General features: G+C 38.4%; 1 protein-coding gene across 2 annotated transcripts in view; it reads right to left on the bottom strand.

Annotated features, from left to right (window-relative positions):
• Positions 1-24,610, bottom strand: part of ADGRL2 (adhesion G protein-coupled receptor L2) — a 609,194-nt gene that overhangs the window by 475,602 nt on the left and 108,982 nt on the right. For both annotated transcript variants that reach the window (XM_034653754.1, XM_034653755.1), the window contains one exon: positions 11,576-11,644. The gene's annotated coding sequence lies outside the window, so the exon portion shown is untranslated. The remainder of the gene's footprint in view (positions 1-11,575; positions 11,645-24,610) is intronic.

Here is a 24,610-nt window from a genome sequence, read left to right as displayed (position 1 = left end):
TTGATTGTGTGCACTTGGATGACATTCGTTTATTTATATGATATCTGTAAAATGAAGATCATAGTATTTCTCATATTGGGTCTTTGTTAGAATTCAAGATAATACAAGATAATACACCTTTTATGCATCATAGTTGCATAAAAGGTGGCAGTTATTGTTACTATGTGACTAAAAGTTAAGAAGCCAGTTTTGTCCATTGGGCATTCAATTTATAATTTGAAGTTACATAAATTCCACAGTGGCAAATTGAAAGGCATGTGTGATATGCTTTCAGGCCTAGGGTCAGTAATGATTGCAAAGGTGGCTCCCATTGTGGAATGATACAGGGCCTCTATTGGGAGAGTGTAGCAAGTACTGAGCTGTGATCAGAAGAAGAAAGCCCTTAAAAGGGAACACTTTGAAAGTGTAAAAACTTTTTTATTTCACCTCTGGGCCATTTTATATATAAGCCCAATATTTTTTTTTAAAAATTCACTTGACTAGAAATCTCTGTTAACTCTGTTTTGTAGGAGGTTTTTTGGGTGTTTTTGTAAGTATTACAAAGGAATGTAATAAAAAGGAAAAATTACAGATATATTTTTGTCAGTGGTATTTTACTATATTCCGGTCTTTTGATTATTGGTCAAGAATCAAATACTATTAACAGTATTATTTTCCTAATAAACAAAAACTTAATTCCCTGACAATGGTAAGGGATAGATAATACTATTTAAAAAAAAAAAAAGAAAACCTTTCAGAAAAAACTGGTTAATATTGAATGTCTTTTTTTCTAGTGTATTGAAAGGAGAGACCTATGTTTCCCTTTTGTTATATTTTGATGTTTTTAAAAATAGAGAATGGAAAATTACTGTTCGTGTTCCATATTAACTTACTATTGAGCAAAAGCACTTTTTTCCTGTATTGAAGACTACAGAGACCTTGAATTTTTGTTACACTGAAGGAAAAAAAAAAAAAGGTAAAGGTTAAGGAAAAAAGAAATTATCCTTACTGAATTTTGCAGCATATAAGTTTGGTAGAATTCTTGTTCCCTTTCATGCATTAATCCTTTCTTGTGACAGATGTGAAATGAATTTAGCACCAGACTAGGGGACTCCTTGGATTGTTATTTAAAATATCCAAAGGATAGGGGCACCTGGGTGGCCCAGTCGGTTAAGCATTCTGACTCTTGATTTTGGCTCAGGTCATGATCTCAGGGGCATGAGATGGAGCCCCACATTCTGCTCTGGGCTCAGGAGTCTGCTTGAGATTTTCTCCCCCTCTCCCTCTGCCCCTCCCTGAGGTCTTGCATGCACGTGCACGTGCTCTCTCTCTCTAAATCTTTTTTTTTTTTTTTTAGATTTTATTTATTTGAGAGAGAGAAAGCACAAGAGAGAGAGCATGACTGGGGGAGGGAACAGAGGGAGAAGGAGAGGGAGAGGCAGACTTCCCACTGAGCAGGGAGCCTGTCCTGGGGCTCCATTCCATGACCCTGGGATCACGACCTGAGCCAAAGGCAGACACTTAACTGACTGAGCCACTCAGGCACCCCCTAAATAAATCTTTAGAAAATAAAATAAAATATCCAAAGGATAAATAAAATGTGAATCAAACTTGCATTTCTGTGCATGGGGTTTTAGTTCAAGTAATAACGTACTAAGGGCAAGAGGAAGGGAGGAAGGGAGCAGAGATATGGAAATGAAGTGGATAAAAGCAGTGGTAACAGAAAAAAAGAAGACAGCAAAGAAGAAAAGGGGAAGAAGGGAGCAAAAAAGAAGAAAATAAAAGGCAAAAGAAGGAGGCAGCAAGTGGAATGAATTCTTTGGGAAATTGTGAAATCGAACTATTTTGTGGGAAGGCAACTTGAAAGGCAAATACACAACAATGAAAAAAGATTATCCATAATGAAGCTGCTTGAAAAACGTTTTACTATCCTAGGTTGAAAGTTGTTTGTTTGGGAAAGAGGGTGCAAACTGAGTTTCATCAACAAATGAGTATTTATGGACCAGGGACATGACTAAATTCTGTGAGGGGAATAACTATGCAACAGGAATAATGACTGGAATAGAAAAATAATTCATATCATATAAGCATTTGCTATTTCTTTATGTGTCATGTCCTAGGTAAATTACTTGAAATCCACGCTCATATTGTAAATGTAACACTTTGAAGACAATCTCAGCAATAAGTTGTATCAGTACATTGTTACTGAAATCAGTTGTCTAGACCCTTATACATTTATTCTTTTATTTATGAGATTTTTACAGCTCATTCTGAAAATGAGAAACTTTGAAATTTGTGACTGTCATTTCTGGGGATTTAAAAGTTATTCGTATTCAAGGTTCACGTACCTAAACGCTACACATCAAAAACTCACCATGACCTTTGGCAAATCTCACAATGGCCTCCATCCTTGATTCATCACTTTTTCTTCCCAGCCTTTCTAAAGCCTTGACTCGAATTTCAAATGTCTTAAAAATTCCAAATTCCCTTCAGTGTTTAATGCTACATCAATAATGCTGAACTACTGTATATGTATAGTTCTTTCTTCTAAACTTTGCCAAAAAAGAAGGATATATACAATCTTTTAATTTGATCTCTCTTTTCTACCTGCTTTTAAAGGACTTCTCCAACTCCTACACAGAGGAAAAAACAATGACTTCTTTTATTGTTTTCTAATAAGTAACGTGCCTTTGAGGTGCCTGGGTGATGGCATTCATATCAGCATTGTATGCACTGTCCCTTTTTATTCTCACGAGAAAGACACTTTCAGCTATCGCTCCTTTTTCAGGGAGGCAGCGAGTGTCACACAGCACAGTGTTGGAGGTGGAATAGAATTCAGGTGTGGATTCCAAAGCCCCGTCCTCACATGGCCGTCCATCTAGTTAGTTATCATGTGTGTCTCAATTGGCTTCCAGCTTCCAACTATAGGCTTCTGAAGCTGAGGTTCTCGAGGGCACCTTCCAGGTTAGACTCAACTATGCTTTGATGTAGGGATGGCACAGAGTAGGTTCACAAAAAATTTTTAGCAAGGATACAGTACATCCAGTTCCAGCTTTATAATCAAGCTTCCCTCGAGTGTTGCAGAAAGCGCCTGCGTCTTCTGGCGGCCTTCTGATGACCTCGAGCAGATCTGCACGCTCCACACACGGGGTGTGAGAGTGCGAACCTGGTCATATTCTGGGACTCCGGACTCGCGGGCGCATCCCGGCAGTCCTAAATTTCTTGGTTGAAGTCATTTACACAAATAGGACGTTCGCTCTAAGTTTCTGCAGAGGAAGCCTTCTACTGGTAAACTGGGGGAAAATCTCAAATCCCAGAGGCACGTGGGCCTTGGAACCATGGGGACTTTTCTTTCACAGACACAGAAAAGTAAACCTGGCTGTATGGAGGGAAAGGCAAAGCGAGAAGCATTCGGATGAGGAAGGCCCCAGATGAAGGGAGTGCTCTTAGTTTCTCAGTGTTTGTGAAGTGACATTTCCAAGTCCGTAGTCATTTATTGCTATGTTCTGGCAGGCTCACCAGGTGTTTTTCAACGAAGCACTAACCTTCCGCTTGTTGACTCCAAAAGGAAACCTTCAGGTAGGTTTAATGCAGAAGATTAAGACTGCATTAAGATTAAGTCTGAAATGTTCTGCTACCAATTAGCCCTCTAGTATTTCTGTAAGCCTTGAATTTTTGATGCGATCAATGACACCAGTGGAGCCATCTTCTGTGGAGTGGTTATTAAAGATAAAAAAATCAATACAAAGATGATACTTGGAAATCTATATCACAAGATAATGAATCACCATGAGAGCCGACTAAGAAGAATGTCAGCAAACCAAACAGAAGGTTTGTGCATAACAAAGGATCTCGTGCCAGTAGAATTTAAGCTAAATTTTGCATGAGACAGAAGTCTTCAGGCTACACTTATGATACATTTGCATGACAAGGTTTTAATAAGATGAAAACACAAGCCCAACCAGGCAAAGGGCTTCTAGTAACATTTGGGGAAAAAAAAAAAAAAAGAATGGGGATTGAGATGTTTGCGACTGAGCCAATAATGGCATGATTTAACTTTAACTAATGATAAAATAGCATTAAAACTTTCTCTGTCAGTAATCCTCATTCAATTTCTTTTAAATGAAACATTATTTGCCTGCATTTTAAGTCCATAAGTACTGATGGTTATTGGAGCTGTGTATTGGAGCTTCACAGAATAGCCCAAATTTAATTTGAACTGGGGATTGATTTCGTTTCCTTCAAAGGAAGATATTTTTTTCTTCCAAAATTGAGCTGGTGCATGACTTTGCAAGTTCATTTTGGTTTTCTCCTTGACACAATTGTAAGTGACAGGAGAACATTTATGTGTTTTGTCCTTAAGGGACATCACGACATTGCTAATGAAGCCACAAATGACTGGGAGCTATTCCGTGGCTTTAGAGAGATGGATTCCCTATGATCTCATGTCATCGCTGACAGAAAGAGCACAAATAAGCAAGGCTGCCCTGTCTCCAGTCCACTAAACCACTGTATATTTAATAGATATAGAGTTTTATGCTTGAGATTTTCCAATTTACAGCTACATAAATAAACTTTTATAGACAGGGATTAGGTGAGGGTGTGTTTTTGTGTAGGTTGGGTGGTGCAAAAGTCATAAATGTCTCTATTTCCCTCTTTCTCCAGGCACATATAGGAGTCCCTCGTTAGCACTTGTCAGGGGCAACCATTATGGAAAGACCTGCTCGTAACCCCTGAGCGTCAAGTCCTTCATAGCAAAGCCTGGCTCTTCATTAACCAGGAAACTTACTGATTTACCGAGAGATGTCTTTGCTTTTCTTGGAATTTTTTCATCCACAACTCATCCTAGTGCCAACACCATTTCCAGAAAGTGAGACAACGATTTGTTTATACTATCGCATATTACGTACTGTGTTTTCGTTGCATATTTCAAAGGTTGCATTGATCAGTCAGGGTGGATTTCCCACAGATTTTTTTTTTCCCCTCCCAACATGTCATGTAACAATAAGAGAACTAAATACACCTTGCGTAGTCTTAACAAGTTTTTGCAGTTTGACTTAATTTGTTTCCCTGCCTTTTACCCCCTGAGGGTCCCACAGCAAATGAGCCATTCAGTAGCATAAAACAAGGGGAATTAGTTTAGATTTTAATAAAACACAGACCTCTTGCGGGCAGTGTCTGTCCTGATGCCAAATGTGTGCAGATTAAAATATTGTGGTGTCTTGATCGTCCTGATAATTCACCATCCTCTTCTTGAACCCCCATTGCCTGGGGAACCTCAGCACCCCCAGCTGTTCAGTCCTCAGCCTCATCAATGGTGCTGATAACCTCGTTGTCTGCACAATTTACACTACAGAGGCCTGAATATACTTAGCTGTTTCTCAATACTTTTACACTCAGGATTTAAGTTGGGTAGTCCCTCATCTCTCTATTACGTGGTGTGAGGGGGAAAAAAGGTGTGAGAAATGCTATTCTCATGGGCAAGAGGCTTATAGGTAGCATTTAAGGAAGCGTATATTTTTTGGAACAGAAAGATTTTGCCAGCTATGGAAACCTTTAGCCTTCAGAACCTTTGTCCTCTTAGCTTGGGAATGGGTTTTGATGCCTTGAAAGGTATTATTCATTTGTTTACAAATAGCTGATGCTGGTCTGCTTTGTGCTAGTTGCTTAAGGATACACCTTATATCAGGGGAACTGTGAGGAAGGGATTCAGTGAGACTGTAAAGCTGTTTCTCCTATGAGGTCACGTTTTAATGCTTTTTGGGGAAATGTTGGTTAGTGTCCTTACAAGTATGGTTACCAAATAAATCAAACTGGATAACTGTCTAAACCTGGGCAGAATAATCAAACATTATTTTTAATAGGTGGAAGAAATGAGATGCTTAGCAATTACACAAGGGCAAAATCCTTCCGAATTGTCTAAAGGATAAAAACTCGAACCCAAAAATTGGGCAGGTAAGTCACATGGAAAAAGTTAAGTTTTCAGACAATGTCTGTTCACCAGATAAAAAGTGATGAATCACTCTTGATAAAATGAGCTGAGGGAATAAAAAGTCTAGATATCTGAATAAGAAAATTTCATTTTCCACGTAGTTAAGATGGGCAGTAGATAAAACCCACAGAGGGCATTTACAGCATTAGTTAAAAACAAAATTTTTTTTATCTTTAATTTAATTTAGAAATCAAGAAGGCTGATTTATTATTTTATAATACCATGTCTTACATAATCCAATATTAATATATTTTTCTAGCTTCTGTACAATAAAACAGAGTAATTTTAATTAAGATGAAATTAGCACATAATGGAAGCAAAGCGAATTACCCAGGAATTTCACACAAGACCTGATCTTTGTAAACGAGCCAGAATTACGACTACTTCCAGACTTCTATGAATCAGTACCTCACTAGACCTCTCAATGGTCAACCTTCCGACTGGTCACTTGGCTTTTATGAATCTAGGGAACTGGATGAATCCAAATCTTAGAGGGTTTAATTTTAGGAGAAACAAAGCAGTGTAAAAGTATATCAAGGCAGGGAGAATTGAAGTTAAAACACAACCAAATGTTCTGAAAAAAAATTGGAAAGAAATATAACAAAATGTTAACAATGTTTTTCTTGGGGTGTTGGCATAAACAATGGCTTTTATTTTCTTCCTTGTGTTTTGATATTTATAAATCTTCAACAATAGCACTTCTACTCTACCCAGAAAAAATAGATCAATGAAAAGTACAATCTAGTGGTTGAAATTACTGTTATATACAAAATTGAATACATTTTACCACTGGTGATGCCTTTGGCTATAGAGGAAAGATGATTTCCATAAAAGGATTACAATGTTTTATATCTAATTAGTTGGGAAGGCTTTAGGCAAAATCAGAACTACAGATTCTGGAAGCTGAATACAGTGAAGACTTAAGAGACATAAGGAAGAAAAGGTAAGATCAATGGAAGATCTTCCAGACAGTGAGAACAGTCTGTTAGAGAGTGGGTAAGAACATGAAGAATGTGAAAACAAGACAACGTGAGCTTTATATGAAAGTGAATAATAAATGAGAAGAGATTAAGAAGTAAACTGTCCTTGAATCTGAAAGTAAAGAGCCATGATAAGATTCTATATTTTGAATGTCAAAATGAAGGAACTCCATTGGGAAATAAGTCTATGAAATGAGCAAAATCAACCTTAGAGTCTGATTGATTTCTACTTGGGGCGGTGGGGGGCTCGAAGTCATTAGCATTGGGTCCGTTTTATTAACACCATAGCTTTCCCTTTACTTCCAAGAAAAAGCACATATGATGCTTTTACTCTTCATAATTCACTTGCTTAGTCAAATACTCATTGATTTTTCTGAATCTGTAGCCCATCTGCTTGCAAAACATTCATTGACTTCATGGGACTAAATAATAAGTATTGGTTGATGTTAATGTACATACATGCAATAAAACTGTCAACTTAGTCATTTTCCTGGTATACCTGAGTATATAAGAAAAGCATCATTAGACAGTGAGGCAGCACTGTCTGAGAGGTAATGCACATAATGGAAAGAGCATGCCTTTTGACCTTAGATAGACATAGGTTCGAGTCCTGGCTCTGCTACCTGTACCTTGTTAAATTTGATCAAATTAAATTTTTGAGCCTCATTTCTTTATCTTAAAAGCAGGGACAATACTTTCTTCCTATTTAAAAATTTTGTGAGGATTAAATGAGATATAAATAAATTAGAGCATATGACAGAATGCCACGCATGCAATACACTCGCAATCCATGGTAGCTATGATTATCATTGCCAGCAGCATACTCACAGTTTACGTTCACATCACAATGCAACTTAGAGTTTCAAGTACAGTATCTAATTTTAATTTTCTTTGTGTGAGTAAAGTTTTGGATTATTAATATAAATGATCTCGTTTTTTCCCTAGACAGCAAATGGTTAATTCATAGAACTAATTCAGGGACTCACCTTCCATATTCTCAAATCTTTCCCTATCAGTGCCAATGGTATTAGCTTTCTCTTTCTCAATTGGTTCATGTTGGGGCTGGTCAGAAACCCAAAGACAGCAGCTGATGGGCCAGCAGGAACAACTGAGGAGACTGAGTCCTCAGGGAGAGAACATTTATGCTTGATGAGCCTCTGAGACCCTGGGTTTCTATTTTGGATAGATGGGGTTACTCGGTAAGCTTTATGTCCAAGGCCAACAATTGGGTCTTAAAGACTTGAACTCAGCTACAATAGCTGTAGTTCTTCCTGAGGGGGAAATTCTTTCTACCCATGATGGAATCTTCACTGTTGTAATGTGAGGGGCGAGCCTCATAGTCCAGGTAACCTTGGGCTTTTGGTGGGATGTCTGTTCTCTGGGCATGGAAGAGAGAAAGACCTGTTTGTTGGGATTTACCTTGCTTTCACGGTCAATTAACCAGCGCCTTCATCTGACTACTCCTTTGCTTTGTTTTTAGTGGTCAAATAGCTCATTACATAGACCCTGGATAATATAAATATAGGACCATTGGTTATTTGGCCCTGAAAACTACATATCCAAGCTGTATTCATTATTAAAATCCCCATCTTGGATCCCACCTCTTCCATCATAGCTCCTGCAGAATTTACAATTTATAATACTGAGATGAACACATACATAATTTTTTTGTGATGATAGTATTTACTTTGTATATGTTGATTTTACTTTTATAAATAAACTGCAGAAAACAAGGGTCACACTTTATACCCTTTTCATACTCCCTTGTGGAACAGTTGTGGAGATATTAGAGACCCCCAATAAAATTAGCTAAATAACTTTTAAAAAGAGGTTTCTAAACATCTAGTCAGTGAGACTAAAATAATACATTTAGCTTGTACTTTTTTTGTGATTTTAAAGTTTCTAGTGAATATGAACAGGAGTCATTTTAAACTAACCCTTTCATTCTTGAAATGATGGAATCCATGCACAAGAGGAAGGGGCAGAGGTTGAAGGAAAGCCTGAGAGCAGAATGTGGATTTGGTGTCTGTTAGAATTTGCTAGACATTTTTGTTGCTTGAAAGTTTTTCTTAAAAATTAGCCTTCATTGTTGAAACTCCTTTATTTATTTCTCTGAATTTTATATCAAAAAATTTTAGTTAGATCTTTGCTAATTGTTCAAGAACACTCAGAAAATTCAGCTGGAGGTTTGGGACTAGAAGTCAAAGATGCTACCCCAGCCACATATTTTTCACAATGACACTTACCTGAAATGCTGGTTATAGGGAGTAGACATTATCCATTCATGTTTCTTACATTACCATAGTGATCAAAGTTTATTTATAGCATAAAGACCCCAGAAAAATTATGCTGGAATATTTTAACATAAAACAATTGAAAACTTCTGAAGTATTACACAAAGCATTGTCTTAATAGCTAATGTTATCTCTTCCACTATAACTATTACTCACCTTACTTTCAATATTATAGTGGCGTGATCTTTTTCAAGATTATGTTAAGACAATAATATTTGTGTGATCATTATTTAAGACTATATTGAGATCTACTATATTTACTGGGTATTTTTTGAAAATTGGAAAATGAAAGAACTATTCATACCAGCATATCAGTAAAAATCATGATGGGGAATGGAATCTATATATTTACAAGAAATTTTGTCTTCCAATAGATTGTCTATTATTAATACTTATTCTTTAAAAGATACATCGTTATTTCTACTTTGCCGAATATTGCCCATTTAAATGATTTTAACACTAAGTATCACTGTGAAATATAATAGTATGGTTAATTAAAAAAAAAGATTCTAACTTCAGTTTAGGTCTTACTTCTTATTCAGATTAACAGTCTTTAAATGGCTCAGCAGATAACTTCTTTAAAACTCTTAATTATCATTTTCTGAGTCCAGTTATTAAAATAAAAATACAGCCATAATCAATGATGGCATTTGTAAGAAATATATAAATTATGTAAAATAAACCATATCCCTATGTGTGTTAAAAGATCGATTGCGCATATTTCTATTTTCAAAATTATCTTTAGAAGTAGGATAGTGCCCAGTTGCATTTTGGAGATGAGAAAACTGGGTCAGAGAGCAGTTACTGACCCAGAACTGAATCTAGGTGTTCCAGGGTACTATAAGCCCTACACTGGTGTTATTTATTTTCTTTTCTGTGTTTGTTCCTTTCAGTCCTGAAACAGGGGGATGGTAGATTTTAGAAGCACATTTTTGCTCATGGAGGAGGGAGAAATCCAATGACTTGTTCTGACCAACTAGCATGATGGTTACATTTATTAGAAGAGAAGGATGGATACTAGTGGAAACACGGACTACTGACGAATCTACTGGAGAGATGAAGTCTTTAGACAGATACAGGCTCATTAAGATCTAATGGTAATCACAATCACCCATCTGTGATTTGGAAGAACAGAGCCTCCATCCCTTTGGAAGGCTTTTGGTTTCGTAGATCCCTTTTTATTCTGCTTCCCGAAACTCTATGCCAATTGATGTTTGCATGTTTCTGAAATGGCTACGAGTCTTCTAATTGATTCCCCCACCACACTGCACCGCTGAGCTGGCAGGCACCCCGCTTTCAGGTCACTTTACATGTCACACCACCTAGCGCTAGCCAGGGACCCATTCAAAGGGCACTGGGATGCCAATTATTTCCCTTCCTAGCATTTACATGAAAGGTGTAATATATCTCCTTTAGGAGAAGGGCTGCTAAGAGGGAAGTGGGAGTTTGCTTCCCTTAATAATTCCCACAACCACCAAGTTTCTGGACTAAAGGAAAATGAAGACGTTGAAACCAGGTGAGGAGGTGAAATAAAAGTCCTTTAGTTCATCAGTAAATCTAGTGCTTACTAGGTAGTAGGCAATAATTTAAATGTTTGGCCTCTACTCATGTGTTTATACTATGCCACAGCTCTTGGAAGTGAGTACTATTATTTCTCCCACTTTGCGGATGAGAAAAATCGAAGCCCACCGCGTCATCGCTAGTAAATGGCAGCACCGTAATTTGAATTTCAGTTGGCTCTGAAGCCAAGGCTTCTCACCATTTTGCTGTAGGTGATATCAAAGATCCTGAATGTACCTTAATATGGATTCAATACCGTCTAGAAATGAACAGTTATTTAACAAGCAGGAAAGCAAATGGTGGCTGATTTAGAGAAACAAAAATACAAGTCCATCCTCTCTAAGTTCCTTTACCACAGACTTCCTCATCTGACTTGGCCTGTGGTACAAGTGGCCTTAACGGGGCGTTTTGTACCTCCTGCTATTTCTACAAAGGAATGCTTCCCAATCCTTTAGGGCTTCGCGTATGAAAATAACGGCTCTAATGGCTTTCCACTTGACTATGTGATCTGTGATGTCCTGGCATACCCCACGGCAGTTGCCTCCTAAAATCACGAGAAGACTTTTATGAAAAATCGAGGTGTAGCCAGCCTGCAGCAACATACTGTACATAACCTGACTCTGAAGAGAGCCAGCCCGCAGACGCAGTTTATTGTTTCCCCAGCACAACCCAGTCTCCAACAGATGAAGGAGAAACAACACATTTACACAATGCTGGAATTCATAATACAACAGAATCCATGATGTCATATTTTGAAATTAATCATTTACCTTATGACTCTATGTAGGCTCCATACTCTTCAGAACTAGTTGTGTGGCTTAGAGTGAGTTGTCCGAGACCTAGAAGGAAGACAAACAAACCCACAGTTCAAATTCAGCATGGAAAGAGTATAATAAGATTGAAGATACATTCTCAATGTATGTAAAATATTGCTTTGAGTCAGATGCAAATTATAAAGGCATTTACTAGTTCGGAGTTTCAGAAAAGAGAATTTAGATGACATGGGATATCTCTGTGTTGGTGCCCCTGTGCTTCAAGAATCAGCTCAGACAAAAAACGCGAGCGGGTCTAAAATGTTTCTGGAACTGAGCAGTGTAACTGAACCCAGGAGGGAAGAGTAGCCTGCCCCTCCATCTGGGGGCATGGGTTAATAAAAAGATCAATTGCACTCTTATCTTGTTAGTCACTAGACAGCCCATTGATGCCACCGGCTTACTTTAAATGTGAAAGTACGGGCCAGCCATTGGAAAGCTGCCACCATCGCTTGGGAACCCCCTTTCTTTCTGCTCTCTTGATAGGAGGGAAAAGGCCAAAGTCAGACCCTTAGAAGCTGAGCATCTGTTTCTTCTGTAAGCACAGATGTGAGTGAGGGCAAATCAGAAAGCAAGTCTTTACCCAGGGAAGGGAGGGTGCGTGGTTTCCTCTTCAGTGATTATACCACAATGTGAGAAGGTCATAAAGTTAATATTAATGTGAGTGCAAGAAGCATTTTAAATGCAAAAAATAAAATGGCTCAGAGGATTTTTCTTCTTTCTTTAGGTAACCGTATCCCTCCGATCTGACACGTCCATGTATTAAAAACACACAGATTACAGAAACTTTGTGTTTGCTTTAATGGTCTTTAGGAACCACAGCCTGTTTTTCAGTTGTCAATTATTCTTTTCCAAAAGCATAAGGAAAGGTTTACCTGGCTCACTTTAGTATCAGTTGACAATGATTAAAGTTTCAAAGAAACATTACACATGTCCTAAAACAAAGAGAGCGCCTGCTCTCCATTGATAGACAGGGAAGAAGCTTGATTTTTTTATTGGTAATAGAATCTTTTCCCTCAGAAACCAGTGTCTAATTCTCTGAGCCTCTGCAAATGGCAGCTATAAATGGGCCTCCTGACTGTTTCCTCACCCCTGACACTACACTTAGCTGACATCACACAAGTGATGGGAAGACTCTAGACCATTCCACCTTTGTAGCAGATAAGTATTCATTTCTCTCTTAATAAAATGAGTATGTTTAATTTACCTTGTACATATTTGATGGAAGGCATTTTTATTATTTATTGATTATTACTATTCAAGCAGTGAGTATTTATTTTACTACCACTAATAGCTTTCTCTTTCTCTGTTGAACATGCCTATTCCAGTCAAAAACATTTTGCCAGGAGTGAAATGCTAACTTAGAGAAATGGTGAGATGTAGCCTTCAGCTACAGTTTCTCAAAGTGCTGAGATGGTAAATCCAGCTCATGGCCTGTTAAGTAGCGCTCTCCCTTATGCACACTTAGGCTCTAAAAGTCAAGGTACTATAAGTAGGTTCTGAATACTTAAAATTAATTCCGAATGCAGCAGTGTGTGGATGGATGGGTTTTCCATCTAGTGAGTCATACCTGCAAGAGAAAATCAAGCAGTCTCTAGCCTAAAACGGACATAATTTCATCAAGGGAATGGACCAAAAAATGACTGCCTATTAAAAAAGTATTATTTAGTGAATTTTTATTTTTTAAAGATTTTTATTTATTTATTCGACAGAGATAGAGACAGTCAGTGAGAGAAGGAACACAAGCAAGGGGAGTGGGAGAGGAAGAAGCAGGCTCATAGCAGAGGAGCCTGATGTGGGGTTCGATCCCATAACGCCGGGATCGCGCCCTGAGCCGAAGGCAGACGCTTAACCGCTGTGCCACCCAGGCGCTCTGTAGTGAATTTTTAAATAATAGAATTCCAAGACGAGCTAACCATTATACATTTTGGAAGCCAGATGAGGTATTAGCTGTTTCCTGAATGTCAAGGGACTTATAAATATCACTTGTATCCTCGGTGCAAGTATGTTGTGAAGAATACGACTCTCTTAATGCTTTTATATGTATAAATTACTAGTAAGAGAGCAAGAGAGTAAGTTTTTGGAGACCAGTAATTTTTAGTTTTTCACCAAACTCTAAGTTTGTTGGGAAATGGCCGAGGGAGGCTGCAAAGCTTGACCTTAAAATGGTTGATGAAAAATGGACATACACCCTTCTTCCATGTGATCTTGCATCAAAATGATGGTCCTTGGATGCAGTTCAACCAAGTCTAATACTGAATTTTTGTCCCTAACACCATGTTTTATGATGAAGGTCCAACATTGCTATAAGGGTTCTATAATGAGGAAGAAAGGAAAGTTTGCTAGGTAGACTCCTCTCCAGGCTTCATACTGTCCTTGGTTAAGTCCACTCACAGATGAGCATAATATCTTAGACCATGGTTGAAAAAGCTAAAGGAATAAAGTAGCACTTAAGGTGTTTTTTCTTGCCAATTTTTTCATCTCAGGGTTAGCTAATAGACATGAAATTAACATAGAAATGATGGACATCTGCTTATGTAATTTTGTAAAAGAGGGATATTTTTATGTGTAATAAAGAGGCTCAATTCAGGGGCTCCTGGAGGCCTCAGTCAGTGGAGCGTGTGACTCTTGATCGCCAGGTTGTGAGTTCAAGCCCCACTTTAGGTGCAGAGAGTACTTAAAAATAAAATCTCTTTTTAAAAAAAGAAGCTCATCTTGTAGGATGAATTAATATTGGCTCTCAGACTATGCTATCTTTAAGAGATCAAAGGTAACTGAGTAATTGTTGATAACTGTAGCAATGAGTACAGCTTTTGAATGGACAGCCAGACTTCTATTTTTTTTTTTCAAAGATTTTATTTATTTATTCCACAGAGATAGAGACAGCCAGCGAGAGAGGGAACACAAGCAGGGGGAGTGGGAGAGGAAGAAGCAGGCTCATAGCGGAGGAGCCTGATGTGGGGCTCGATCCCATAACGCCGGGATCACGCCCTGAGCCGAGGGCAGACGCTTAACCGCTGTGCCACCCAGGCGCCCCCAGACTTCTATTTTTTTAATAGGCATTTATATTTGAAAATGCATGGTTCAAAAAATTTCCAATGTTTTCTTGACAGTTTAGGCACATGGTTTAAAGTTTCAATGCACACCATATTGGATAACTTAGAATGTTACAGGAATAGAATTAATTTTATATATGTTTTTTACATACAGAACATACATGTTAACTTTGTGAGCAAACCTAATGAGGGCAGCATTAACCAAGTGTAGTCAAATGTACAAAATAAGTGATTTTTGCTAAGGTTTGAGAATGCCTTGTGTATCAGAATGGGACTTGCTAGTCACCCTTGAATACAACACATCACAGTTGTTGGATAAAAACTTCCCTCTTCTTTGGAAAAGAGTTACTCTTTGTGTACTTTAGGAAACTTTCCAATTTGAAAACAATAGCATCTAAAGAACTCAGATGTCTGAGTAACTCTTATCTGTTCTATAGCAATGGTATCAATATTTACAAAAAAAATGCAAGGTCAGGACTTTAACAATCAATTTAGAATGAGTATTCTTTAAACCATACTTTAGGGGGAAATCTATGAGATTCAAGAAGAAATAAATTCCAAGTAATGTGAAAGCAACATTTTGATCATCAAGATGCAAATGAAGGAACTATAATTATGACTATACACTGAGAAGAGAGTACATAATTCAATATGAAAAAAAGCTCAAGAATGAAAAGAAGCCAGTTTAGAGAAAAAGTGCATCCAATGCTATCTCATCTAGAGAGAAAAAACAAAGTGGAATGAATTTAAGTAAACTAGCAGAAATTTCTAGTCTTATCTTTTTTGTCTTTTACATCTAAATAAGGCAAAACTGTTCTGAGAAGTTTTGAGGAAACTCCTCAGCCTTAATATTTTGTTATTGAAAGAGGCACATCCCTTTTCCGTGGCCCTTTCTGGAACTATGATGATAAACTCTTAAAACTCTTAACTAACAGAAGCCAGTGAAATCCTTAGGGAAGATTAGCTCTGCTGCTTTCTCTGTTGCCCTGCATGACGTAGGCCAGGGAGGCTTTGAGGTCATGACTAATATTACCATTTCCCTAATTAAAGCAACAGCAACAACTCTGAATATTCTGAGTAGAATGGAGCTTTCATAGAGGCAAGACTGGCCTCTTAACTGGAGCCTCATATTCCAGGATGGGGACATTAGACAGTAGGCAATCAATTGGGAAGGGCTAAGGATGTTTGAGCAAGGGAGTGAATTAACCAGAAATCCAATTTAAGTAGATGAAATGTGTGTACTATAGATCAGAGCAAGGACAGAAAACAGATTTATTCAATAATTAACCCAACTAATATTTGAGCAGTGTTTAACATTTGATAGTACTATTTTAATAATGATATTCTTTATTAATAATATAGTATCCAATACTATAATAATATTTAATAGTTGTAGTACTAAGTTTAATAAATAGTTCTTTTTGGTACTATTAGATGCTGAGGATACAGAGGTGAAGAGTTGGTGAAGGTCTCTGCTTTCACAGACAGAAGACAGACATAAAACATCACACGATTGAAGGAGAAGAGGGAGGGAGGAGAGAAACATGTGTTTTAAGAGTGTCTAATTCTAGAAGAATGCTCTTGTTAAGCTGAGTCTAAAGCTGTGAAGATTGGATAGTAGGCTATTGTTATAGTCCAGACAAGAAAGAGATTAATGAGGACCTAGACTAGATGGGAGCAGTGGGAATTAAAAGGAAGAAAAAGATGCAAGAGGTATTTCAGAGACAATCAATAGAAATTGGCAACTGCTGAGATGTGCAGTATAGGAGAGGGAAGAGACAGATGAATTAGGAACTTGGAGCCTCACTAAAGAAATCGGGCTGCTGTTAACAGAAATACAGATGTCAAAAGACTCAACTAGTTTGATGGGGTAATGATGGATTCAGGTGTGGTACCTTGTGTTTTCTGTGTCAAAAAGTCTCATGGAGGTGACAATAAGTAGCTGGGACTGTAAGATTATAAATTAGGGGAGAAACTAGCACAAGAGAGTTGGGTGTCATTCTGATGGACAGTTAAAGCTATGGGATCGTCTATAATCCTCAAAGGTAATGGAAGAGTGGGGCCTCCATAGAAGTGAAGGGAATCCTCCACAGAAGGGAAATGATGTCATTAGGAGAAAGGGAGAGAGGTAAGGCAGGTAGAAATACTACCAGACTGTTAAATACTGATTCCTACGTGATCGACACTGCTCTGAGCCCCTTATGGGAGGTGGGTTCACTTCATTTTCACAACGACCCCTAGAGAGCAGATTTTGTTATTAACCCTACTTCATAAATTAGGAAATGGAGCTGCGGAGAGGTTGCCGAGGCCACACAGCTCCTAAGAGATAGTCTCAGAGTCCTGGTCCTTAACACTATGCCGGAATGCCTCTTAGGTGGAACAAGGGATTAGGAAAAGAGGGTTGCTCTTTACTAAAACAGACATCCTACAGATGAAATTTAAGTGGTTAGGTTAGCAAAGCATAGAGCTGAGCTTGAGGGGTAAAGCAACATGCGTGAGGAACACGGGCACAGAGGTGGCTTTCGTATTAAGCAAATGATGGCATACAAAATAGTTTTGTTGGGGCTCCTGGGTGGCACGGCCATTAAGTGTCTGCCTTCAGCTCAGGGCGTGATCCCAGCGTTCTGGGATCGAGCCCCACATCAGGCTCCTCTGCTGGGAGCCTGCTTCTTCCTCTCCCACTCCCCCTGCTTGTGTTCCCTCTCTCGCTGACTGTCTCTCTCTGTCAAATTAATAATTTAAAAAATCTTTAAAAAAATTTTTTGTTAACACTGCTGACAAGTGCGGGGAGGACAAGTTCAGGGTTCTGTGAAAGTCTCTACGAGGGGGTCCTAACCTCTTCTGTGGGAGGTACAGGGGGTTGCTCTCAGGGAAGTCTACCTTGGGAAAGTGACATTTCACATCAGGAGGAAGGGCATGCCAGATGTGAGAGCCCTTCGGCAGGTGGAACTTACAGGGTTCAAGGAGTAAAGAAATCTGGGGCAAAGATAAGGGAGAGGAGGCCCCAAGGATTCTGGACTTTATCCTAAGAGTAATGGAAAGGTATTGAAGGAGATTAAGCAGGAGAGTGACAAATTAAGGCGCAGGGAGTTTAAGGAAACTGCCTGAGATCATGCAGCTGCTAATTGAGCCCCAAGGAAACCCAGATCATCCCAGCTCCAAGGTCCTCCCTCTTACAAAACTCTATTACTGTCCAGAGCTGGGCGGCAAAACGTTTAACAACCAGCTCTCTGGGGGAAAAAGCAATGATTTGCAGCATTTTTCGATATCAGTGGTGTAATTGCCATCATGGATTTTAAGCTACTCATGTGTCCCAAGTTACCTATGCAGAACTGGGCAGAGCTGCACCCTCTCACTCCGTGATCCGGCATTTGTAACATTCAAATACAGTAAGCAGAAGCGCCCTCAAGAACATAGAAAACAATGAGAAGTACGGCAATAATTAGGAAGTGATGAGTTCTGTGTATTTATTGACTTTGTTTTTAATATAATGTATTTCAATCAAAATGTATACAATTCGTTTTTAATAGTGGGTCTCTGGGGAAACAGCCTGCCAAATTCCTGAGAACTTAATGCTAGGATCTCCTGAGCAGGGACAAGCTGGACCCACCTCAGAACACCATGTGCTGGGTGAGGACTTTTATTTTCTGGCTTTCATTTTGGGAGATGGTTCCTGGACTCTTAGATAAAATCTCACTCATGTCTTCGTACTTATCTCATTGTGTGGATCATTGAGCATATTCAATGAGAAGAAGGCATTTTTTTCCCCCCAAAAAAGGCATAGGAGAGAGGAACTTGGAGGAGGCAGGGCTGTGCAGTGTCCTCAGTGGGGACACCAGGTGACTGATAGCAAACATTTCTGGTCCACTTTTCACCTTTGCTTTCAAACAGGAGAGCAAGCTTCTGATTTCAAATACAGATTTATAACTGTTGCACTGAAACTTAACTTACATTCTCTGTATCCATTATCATTCAATCCTATGATTGTCATGCAACCTCCTCTTTAGGAAAACCACTGGACCCTAAAATAAAATGTTCAGAAACATGCAAATGAAAATGGCTTAAACTCTCCGACTTTGGCAGTGTTACTTGAGTGGCTGTGGCCTCAGAAGGGACAATCATAATATTTTTCTGGCTGTCTTGTCTTGATTTATAATTTGAATCTCCATAAATGATAATAGAGAGGGCAATTATCAAAGAAATGGAAAGGGCAATTATCATTAAATTGAAAACACATCACACATCCAACAGGATGAATGACTGAGCTAAAAACAGATTTTGTGGATCTTGCAACTGTTCCAAAAGAACTTAATGGAAGCAACTTCATCTCCCCACCTCCTCTAATTAACCAGATGACTTTGGATATATTTTCATTTTTTTTTCCCTTGGATGATAACACAAGGCCTGTTAAACTAATCTGCCTGAATACTGACACTACTTAGGAGATGTAAATTTATGAGACTAAACCAGTTGCTGTTTGCCTAGTGTGAAAAAAAGCTTTCTTTTTTTTTGTAAAAACAGCAGAGAAAAATTAGTTCCCTTGTTTGTACATTTGTGAGTCCAGGAGACTGTAGACGCCTGTCTCATCTGCCCTTAACCCTTGCAATGAATCTTTTTAAGTGAGGCAACACAGTGTTTTTGTTCACGAGGTTAAATAATAGACGAGACAGTGAAATTCCCCTAAAAAGCTTTTGTCTTGGTTGGATAAATTGGGCAAATTATAATCCAAACTACAGGTATTAGTGATCATTACTATAAATATGGAAGCAAGAGGTAAATGTTTAGGCATGTCTTCTGTGGAGAATTCTTACCATTTGGATTTACTGTTTTAAAGAGTAGAATTAGCGACATTCTCTGGAAAGGTAAAGCGAGGAAGGAGGAAAAAAACAAAACAAAAATTCCTTTTCTATACATCTGTATAGTAAAAATAGTGGTGGCATGAATGTCAATATCTGCCCATAGGAAGCCTTATATAAATCTAATCCAATCAGATCTTGATAGGGAATAACAATGGGTCCCCCTTCCATGTTAAGCTCTGGCATGCTTATCTTTGTGATATATCATCATGAAGAAACTAAACATGGAACTATGGAAATGCTCAGATGAATTTAATTTATGTTTATTTCATCTGGGTTTCTGCTCTCCAAATATTGGTTCTTGACAGAACCATTGTCCTTGACCTGCCATTGGTTAATGCTTAACCAAGGTTAGGTTTGTTTACTTGAGAACAAAGAGCCATAGGGTGATAGCAGCCCATGTGGCTATACTCTTAGTTACAGAGCTCAGGCATCCTGGTAGTAGATGAAAAAAATATATATAGTTCAAAAGAAAGAGGGAAAGAAAACTGATATTTACTAATCACGTATTATACCTCAGGCACATGTAATTTCAATTTTGCCACTATCTGGTATCAGACCTGTATTTGTACATCCTCCCCCGCTCAAACGAACAAATCAACTAAATTATACTATGCTATACTGTGACTTTTTCGAGTACCTTCCTTCATGTTGGAGGACTGAACTGTGCTTGCTATGTGCACGCTCTGGTGTTTTGTTGCTTGGAGAACAGAATATATGCTGTACCGTCCAGCTGCCAGCAACATGCAACCTCCATGCTGAATATTGTACTTTCAAAGACACAAGACTGAAGCTCTATTAAGTCATTTTTTTTCTAACTTCTATCTTCCACATATTCTAGTGCAGTTTTTCAGTGTAGGAAATATTTGAGAGCTTTTCCAAAACAATAAAACAGAAAAAAATTTTGTCCAATTTACTCACTATGAATTTATGTAAGTATGTGCTTGTATCCATAAATTGCCCATCTTGAATTGATTTTGTGTGTGTGTTGAGGAAAGAAAATTGTTATATTTATCAGTTTATCTTGGTGAATAAATTTATTTTTAAATAATAAGTACACTAAAAACCAAGGAGAAGTGGTTTCCTTTAAAAAAAAATTCCCCAAACTTCTGAGTGCTTTGAATTTTTTGAGCTCTCTTACTGTTGATTAAGTAACTGACTTTTGGACATCCTCGTGAAGGGGCTGGGGTGGGGGAATTCCCTTGAATTCTAGGAAGTGATCTTTGGACATGATGTTTACTTCCTTCGATGTCACAATTTTTCTTGATAAATGTAAATATTTATTTTTAGCACCTTGTTAAGACTTATACAATATTCTGTTTCAATTCCTGTGTCAAATACCGGGTGGAGTAGGAAGGTCAATTTATGGATCGATATGCTCACAGATTAAATATAGAATTCATAAAATGTGAACTTTATATTATTTTAATATTTTAAAATGTGTTTGGACCATATGAGGAGTTTTTGAAGAATAAAAATTGAAAAGCCATCCCTCTAATATAAAGAATAAGTCTATTAAAAGTCATATCAATCGTTTATCATCAATATTTTTGGAAACTGGTACGTATTTATCAACTGTGTCCTGTACTTGTGTTGAAACCCTTTGTCAACTGTATTTAATTCTCATAGGAACCCCATGAGGTATGCCTCATTGCCTGATTTTGCAGATTTACAACCCAGAGAAGTTTACAAACACTTGTCATGTCAGTAAGCAAGCAAACAGCAAAGCAGGGACTTCCACCCAGACCCATGGGAGTCTAAGGTCTGTGGGTGGCAGAGAGCAGTTTTCGAATTGTGCCAATTGTCAGCTATTTTGGAGGCCAAGTGGGACTTGTTCATATATTTGTCCTTCTTAAGACAGTTTAGTTAAAAGCTGCTCCAGATAACAGATGATATCCTAATTTCTAAAGCAATAAATCAGAATGTCAATTCTCTCTGATTGTCTCCAATCATAATATTCCCCCAACCCCAATTATACTCTCATTTTCCACAACCAAACATCCAAGATCTATACTCGCCTGGGGTTTGTTCACTTACTCATTCAACAAATATTCACAGTACTCTCATTATATACCAGGCATCTTTCTAGGTCCTGAGGAAAAAAATGAAGTCCCTATGGTTGTAAAGTTTATATTTAGGTAAGAGAGAGAAAATAAACTCATATATACAACTATAATAACAAGTAAATTCAAAGAGCAATAAATGCAAAGAAGAAGAATAAAATGGGGTCAGGACTAGAACATAAGAATAACTGACTTTTACAGAAAGTATATTACAAGTGTCAGACACTGGTCTAGGTACATTACATAGATGAATTATATAATTCTTACAAGATGCTATGTGGTAGATATGGCAGCTGTGGTCGATCGAAGATCCTGGGAAATTACTAACTACTTCTGAAATTGAGAAGTAGGGTTTAACTTCTCTCCCTTTGAGTCTGAGCTGGCCTTAGTGACTTGCTTGATGAATAAAATGAGGCAGAAGAGACAAGACTCGGTCTGGACTTCTGCCTTGTTCCTTTGGAGCCTCGAGCTGCCATGTGAGAAGTCAGACTAAGGCTTCCATGCTGTGACAAAGCCCAGGCCACATAAAGAGGTGAGGTGTAAAGTGAGCCTCAAGTGAGCTGCCAGCCCACAATGGGAAGGAAGCATGTTGGATGGCCGGCCCCCTCAAGCCTATTATCCAGTTGGTATGCAACCCTGCCAGAATGACCAGCCCCAGTGAGAACGCCCCAACGGAGTATAGTCATTCACAAAAGAGGAAAGATAATAATATATTGTTGGTTTAAACCAAATTGGTCTAAACCAAGTTTTGGGGTGTTTTGTTATGCAGCAATGAATAATCGGAATGATTATGATCTTCATTTTATAAAAGAGAAAACCAAGGGAAAGAAAGGCTGAGTAATCTGCTTGCGGAATGGTAGAATTGGGATTCAAAGCCAGTTAGGCTGACCCCTAAGCTCCATTCAATATTCTATTTTATAAGCCTCACCCTTAGAGAGAAATCAGCATTCTCAGCAAGTCCCTGACAAAAGTCGGCAGTTAACATCTAGTTTACATTTCATTTTCTCCATTGAATCACAATGGTTAAAACTCAAGGCACACTGCCATTGGAATATGATTGCTCAGCTGGGGTGCTTCTGCAAAGAGACCTTGCGGTGTCCTTGACCAGGAAATATTATGTGGTCCAAGACCTTTTGTGGATTGGAATCTTAAGAAACATAAGGAGAATATGGAGGAGATTGACCTGTGCTAATCTATAATCCTTTCATTGTGTCGTAAAATTATGAGAATTATTCAAGTGAAATAGGAAATCTCATGGCATTTTGATTAAAGAAAAGGAGCATGAAGTAATTTTGTTAAAATAAAGGGCAAATAATTGTCACCAAATCAGATTTCTTGGCATGCAAATATGTTACATCCCTTGTCTAATACACAGAACTGATATTTGGATGGGAAAGGAGTAACCGGATGTCTGCAGCACGATAGCATTCACCGGCAAGGGGCTGAAACAGATGTTCCTTCCTCAGCAAGGAAGGACAGATAAAAGTACAATGTTTCCAAGCAAGCCCACAGCGCATATTTCCAAAGACGTTTTTCCTTAGAGTATTTACAGTTTAGTTTAGCTGTTTCCATTCTGAAGACTTTGTATACACAACAATGGAACAGCTCATGATGCCTCCAAGGAAAGAACTTTATAGAGGCTGCACATTTACCCCCTCAAGCCTTCCAGGGGAAACTCCTGGTACTCTTGAAACTTTCCTGTCAGACTATTATACAATCCAGTGCCTCTTCCAAGCAGGAAATATGATGTTCCAAAGACAACTTGACCTCCCGTTTGAAAATGGTGGTGGGGGGGTGTGTGTGAGGTGGGGAGACAAAACAGGCATAGTCTAAGTATACTTAATTCGTAGACCCACTCACAAATACAAACAAGTTAATTTTGTTACGAACGCAAGATAACATTTCACTTAAGACAAAATCCCAATCATTTATTCTCCTCTGGAGTAGTTCTTATGCATCCTTGAGTTTTTAAAAGTTCAAGTGTTGCATAAAAAATCAACATAATTACAGAAAGCAGTCCTTAAACAAGAATATCCTGTTTTGTTTCCTGCATACTCACTGGGGTGGCTCATCTGAATCCTTGACAACATCCAACTCCAAGTAGAAAACATCAAGACTGCTTGCTGATCTTGGTTTTTACATAGAGCTCCTCAGCAGTAGGGCTATTGGCCCCAATGTGTAAGCCGACAATCGCCCTATTGTTTACTTTCCATTCAGAAAAGCGATGCTGCTTTTCTTCACTGTGTATGGTCTCTATAATCCTAACAGTCATGTTCACTCAGCAGTAAGGCCGAATATATGTTTCCCAGAGGAGTTTCAAATACATGAGATAGATTAGTATCTCTGTGGCTTGATGCAATCTGTGACAGATTCGACAGTAATAAACATTTGAAAGTGTGGTCAGTACTAAATTATTTGCCGAAGAACAATTTTGTTCCTGAGGTAGAAAAAAAATTAGCAATAACTTTTGGGTAGTAAATACATTGGCCGAGGGATAATACAACACCCTGAACCTCTTGCCCTCTCGGCATTTCATTCTGTGGAAAGGGAGGAAAAAAGCCCAATTGTGTGCTGATGAATTAGAAAACTTCATGAACATTCAAGAAATACACATGCCACTACAAATTAACCATTAGCAGGGCAAGGTATTCATCCTTTCTGTCAGATTCTGTGGGAAGTATGCCTTATTAGCATGGAAGCCCAAAGAAGTAATATATCAGTCCATGTTCACTTATCCCACAAAAAAAAAAAAAAAAAAAAAAAANAAAAAAAAAAGAACGGGCAATCTCAGTTCTGGAAAAATAAATAGCGTGGATCTTTCCACCCCCATTTCAATCCTAAAATTGGAAATCACTAAATGAAATCCTACTTCCTCTCAGCTTCCAGTTTGTCTCGGTGTTTACAATGGAACGCGGTTTTGCATTTTAAATCAGTTCCATCATAACCCTGAAAGTGATCACAGGGCTACTAATTCTCCGTCTCCTGTTTCCACCGCCCCCCCACCACTCCCACCCCCCC

The sequence above is a fragment of the Ailuropoda melanoleuca genome, chromosome 2 (genome assembly GCF_002007445.2).
Source record: "Ailuropoda melanoleuca isolate Jingjing chromosome 2, ASM200744v2, whole genome shotgun sequence".
NCBI classification, from domain to species: domain Eukaryota; kingdom Metazoa; phylum Chordata; class Mammalia; order Carnivora; family Ursidae; genus Ailuropoda; species Ailuropoda melanoleuca.
The sequence above is the reverse complement of the archived record's forward strand: the minus strand, read 5'-3'. Positions and strand labels throughout refer to the sequence as shown.